General features: G+C 43.9%; 1 pseudogene; it reads right to left on the bottom strand.

Moving 5' to 3' along the window:
* Positions 1 to 3,501: 3,501 nt before the first annotated feature.
* LOC124514346 (40S ribosomal protein SA-like) lies at positions 3,502 to 4,419 on the bottom strand (annotated as a pseudogene).
* Positions 4,420 to 5,423: the final 1,004 nt, after the last annotated feature.

Raw genomic sequence — 5,423 nt, 5'->3', positions numbered from 1 at the left:
TCAGTTTGTAACTTCAGTAAAAAGCAGAATTTATAAAACCAAACTAAGCTTCTGATTAATCTTTCTGTGCACTGAAACTGGTCCTAAAGACACCCCAAAACTCTTATCAACAAATATGAGGAAACTGAGGCATTCGTACGTGGCTGAGCTAGGATTTGATCCCCAGCCTGCCAGTTGCAAAACCCATGCTTTTCTCAGCATTATTCATTGCCTTTCCCTGACAAATAATTAGACAACAGTAACGTGCAATTAACATAGAAACTTGAAAAGAAGACTTCATTCTTTCTCCCATGTCCTACAAAGCCTCAGGGTTATAATTATATCATTACCCCACAGTGCAGACTGAGGCGGAATAGGTGTTTAAGGATCAGGCTGAATTAGTATGACTTTAATTATAACACACCCTGGAAACGGCTTTTCTTACTAAATCCCTAATGTTGGTGCGTGTAAGTATGCTCTGCCAGTTTCTCATAAAAGTAGTGTATATAGAGAAAGAAGAAATCCAATAACCTATGGCTGATTATTTAAACTGTAAGTATGTTTGTTTTATAGATAAACGGAGTTTCCTGTCCTCAAGCTTTTTCCTTAGATTGGTTCTATGTGTCCCTAGGAAGTGGGATTGCGTGAAGGGGTGTTCCCTTTGAGCATTCTCATGAAAAACAAAATCCGATCTCCAAACAGATAAGATATGATTATTCTCATAAGCAGCCAGCGCCGTTGAAGCTCCAGTCAGAGCACTCAACCTATTATCAGGGACTACGCTCGGAAGATCCAGCTAATTTTAACAGAACTGTTGTAGATTACTCTATCGACAGCTTCTTCAGCAGTGCCCGGCTCCCACTGTCGCTTCATTTTCTGTTAACAGGAAGGAAGGCCAGTGATGGCGGCTGAGGGCACAGTTGGTGGCCTTCCCAATAACCAGCAAGCCCTTCCCCCTTGCTAATAGATGTTCAGTGCTGCTCAGGTTATCAGGCAGCCCCAGGGAAAGGCTGTGATTGTCCCAGTACTCTTTGCCAGTGAAAGGTGTATTAGTAGACACGTGACTTAGTTTTAGCCGATGGGAAATAAGGGTATGACTGCTGTAGTGGATGGGAAACTTCTGGGAAAGAGTTCTTCCCTGATACGAGGGGGAATGCTGTGAGCAAAAGCTATTCTGGCTATGCCTTCTGATGGGACACTGTCCTTTAAACAAGTGGTGACTGGAATTTCAGTAGCCATCTTGGATATGTATGAGGTAAAATTATCACTCACGTCAGCACTTGCCTGGAGAGATCAAAGCTTTGTGTTGTGTTTCATCACACTAGTTCTAAGCAGTGGAACTTGATGAAGGACAATGAACTTTGAAAGACCCCAGGAATCAAATTCCCACTGGACCGAACTGAAGACCTTTTGCTGGCTGATGAACATTGAGACTGGTTTTGACAAATCCTGGACAAACTAACGGATTTACTCTGCCCTATCCAGAATACTAGTTTTCAGTCCTTAGGTAACCTAGCTACCACGAATCACTTCTTCAGATTTAGCACTTAAAACCCCTGACTTTTCCCCCTCAAGAAACTTTCTCAGTGAATTTCTTCACTGATACATGTCTCCTTGACTCTTAATTTAATAAACTTGTATTTTAAATAATAGTAAATTGGGGGTGCCTGGGTGATTAAGCGACCAACTTCAGCTCAGGTCATGATCTCATGGTTTGTGAGTTTGAACCCTGCGACCAGCTCTGTGCTGACAGCTCAGAGCCTGGAGCCTGCTTCAGATTCTGTGTTCCATTGTCTCTCTTCCCTTCCCCCACTTGTGCTCTGTCTCTCAAAAATAAACAAATGTAAAAAAAAAAAAGTTTTTAAAAACAGTAACCTGGTGTTTCTGTTCTATTTGCTCACGTGACCATAAAGGAATCCCAGGGCTGATTCTCCAGCTTCCTTACCCTATAAGGTTGCTGAATCAATCCTGCAACCACCACTGTTGGTCACTTGCTAGTGACTTCTTGCTAAGTGACCCGTAAGTATCCTATTATATCCCAGAGATCAACAAACTCCAACCTGTGGGCCAATAAATAAAGTTTTATTGGAACACAGCCAAGCTCCTTTGTTCATATATTGTCTGTGGCCACTTTCGTGCTACTCCTGCAGTGCTGAATAATTGCAATAGAGACAGCATGGCCTGCAAAGCCTTAAAATGTTTACTATCCGACCATCTACAGAAAAAGTTTGCTAACTTCAGTTTTAAGTACTATTAGATGGATTTTCTGTTACATCATATGGACGGCATGCCAAAATGATCCCTCTTCCAATTCCTAGATTCTCCCAGCAAACTCCCAGTAAGATCATGGGTATTCCCCCATACACTGCTTCCTGGACCATGGACTGAATCCAACAGCTACTTAATCTAAAATCTTGTAGAACTGACCTCACCACTGTCCAGTCATCCCAGCTCTTTTTCAGGTCTGTGGCTGAGCCATGCTGTGTCTCAATAGGAATAGCACACATGTGGTCTGGAACGTTCTTATAACTCTTCCCTTCCCCTTGGCTAGCTTCTATTTATCTTTTATAGCTTAGCTCAAATGCCATTCTCTCAAGAGAAGATTCTCTGATCCACCAAATAGGTCATGTCCTTGTTTTATGGTCTCATGGGACACTAAATTTCTTTATCATATCACTTATCAAAAATTATAATAAGGCATGAATAGTATAATTAGTTTTTATTCTTTCCCTTCCTCTTTAGAAAAAAAGCTCTGTAAGTGCAGAGGCTATCTTATTTATGTTCTGTATCCCTAATGCCTAGAACGATACCTTATTAGTAAGACCCACAAAATAGAGATGTAATAAATGAATGAGAAATAAGTGAATGGAACAAATAGTGCAATACATACTTTGAACCATGTGAAATCCTTTGTCCTTTATTGGACCATGTTCATCTTTCAGAAATATAGACGTGATTCAATTGTGTCAGGCTGGTGTGTTTTATATGAGTCTGAGAGTGTCCTGACAAACATATCAAGATCTGGCACCTCAGCCACCCAACCCAGCCAGTGTGCTCCTCATTCTTCTGACATGTCAATTGCCTAATCCATTTACCTGGTGATTTTGCATTTATGTATATCAACCTCTGCCCAACCACAGAGGTAGTTCTGCCCCTCACTAGCTGCTATGTACCCTTACAGGCTACTGAACCTCTATTTTCTCATCTGTAAAATGAGGACGCAGTACATGGATCAGAGACTTCTCCTCCCACTCTGAAGAGGATATGTAAGGTCCTGCCTAAGCTCAGACACCATTACAGAAATAAGGAGGGGAAGAGGAAACAGCTTGAGAAGGAGATACAGTCGTGATAGTCCTACTAACAGAATCCGCTGAACATTTACCTGGGACAGTTTTAAACCTAGAGACTATATCACCTTTCTCTTCTCTTCTCTTCTCTTCTCTTCTCTTCTCTTCTCTTCTCTTCTCTCTTTCTTTTATTTTTTTAAGAAACTTTATTTTCTATTAAGCTCATTTTCCACATTCAGTTTAAGAACCTGTAGAAGAACAACTTAACACCACTTAGTGTTGTTCTTACCCATTCAATGGTCTGAGCAATGGGAGCTGCAGACCAGTCTTCAGTGGCAGACGAGGGGCTCTGGTCTGCAGTATGGAACTGCCGGATGGGCACAGAGGCCACCTGCGTGCCTTCAGGCCAGTCAGCAACCTGAGCTCGATAGCAGTAAACTCAAGCAGTTTGCTTGGGCTAGAGATGTCCACTCACCCTGAAATTCCTCCTTGGTCATGGCCTTTTCAGCAGTGGTCTGCTCTTTCTTTTCTATCTCTTTAGAATCTCTGTAGAAATAGATCAGGCATGATCTCCCATGGGTGTGCATGAGGGATGGTGGCACAGGTGCACAGAACTTCCCGCACCATCATGTACCACACGAGCCCCACTGAGCTCCCTTGTTGTTGCACAGGATGGCGATGTGCACATAGCATGGAGGAGAGTCTGTGATACACAGAGCAGTGGTTGGCAGGTTAACATAAGATGCCTCCATGGGAGGCTGGTGGTTAGCCCTGGGCTCAGTAACCACCAGAAGATGTGGTTCTTGGAAGTCTGCCTGGATCTGGTTATTGAAAGTTGTGGGAGTGAAGTACCCAGCAGTAGGAGTGGCTACAGTGGCACCAGCAAAATTCAGGACAGCCCACTGGCCGGTGTTCCTGGAGGCCGTGACACTGACACCAACTGGGTTTTCAATGGCAACAATGGCACAAGCCATCAGTGGAAGCTTCTTCCAGGTCCCCTTCAGATTTATGATGTAGATGCCATCACTTTAACTTTTGTAGACGTACTTTCCATTTGGAAGTCAGAGTTGGTGCCACCTAAGTAGGTTCCTGCTGCAAGGAATTCAAGGATATCTTCCTTCTTCATTTGCAAGACATCAAAGGGTCTGGACATTGTGAAGTGAAATGAATGAAAATAAAGCCTGCATTATTTTTCATTGGCAAATCTAAGTTTTCTCCCTCCATCATCAAGAATGAGATCTTGAGAGCAAAATGGATCCCCAAGGAAAATGTCATTTTCAATTATAATGGCAAGTTTCATTGAGTCTAAATCAAAGTTTCAATCTCTCTTGCAATTAGAACTTCTATTCTCCCCAATATCCTCCAATTTGTAATCCTCAACACAGACCTGAGTCAAGGTCAGGGAACTCTTAGTAGGGAGTGGGAGTTGTGTGTCTGGGTCTGTTCTCCTCCCACCACTGAAAGGGAGGTGGAAGGGAGGGGAAGGGGAAGAGACAGAAACACCCTTTCCTAGCTGCTGCTCTTTCTGTCTTAGGTTTCCACTGGCTAAGACTGCCTGTCTGTGATTGAAGGCTTCCCCACCCTCAGTCTCTGGAGCACTGGGTGTGTGTGTTATTGGGATGCACCCCCAGGACTATGCAATGTGAAGCTCCCTGACATTAGTCGGAATGATGCACACTCCAGCTGATGTCTTGCCATCTTCCACACCAAGCTTCTGCAGTTACCCTGTACCATTTTCTGCTGGGGTGACCTTTAAGGAGCTTTAAATCCAGTTACCTTTGAAAATACTCTCTTGGGCTGTGGAAAACTGAGGCATCCCTTCCACACTGAATGGTGGCGTCACACTACCCCCTCTGCTGCTTCTTCTGCTTGCCCTGATGTTGTGAACTGCTCCTCTGGCCTCAGGGTGCTCAGACAGGAAGTAGGCACAACTCTCTGGGTTCACATGTGAAACCCCCCCCCCCAGGAAAGGGAGTATGTGTCAAGCTCCAAGAACTTTCTCAGTCTACTTGACATGGCAAGCAGCACCGCCATGGTCCTGGGAGTGTGTATAATTCAGCCAGGATCTAGCAAGGAGTGTGAAGCCAGGCTCCCCTCCTGTAGGCAGTCCTAATTTCTACGAATTATTCTCTTAGGGCTACTCTCATTTGGCCCGAA

This window comes from Lynx rufus, unplaced genomic scaffold (genome assembly GCF_022079265.1).
Source record: "Lynx rufus isolate CCGP_SWC_20201006 ecotype Redwood Valley unplaced genomic scaffold, mLynRuf1.p SCAF_2, whole genome shotgun sequence".
NCBI lineage: Eukaryota > Metazoa > Chordata > Mammalia > Carnivora > Felidae > Lynx > Lynx rufus.
This window is presented reverse-complemented; position numbering and strand designations above follow the sequence as displayed.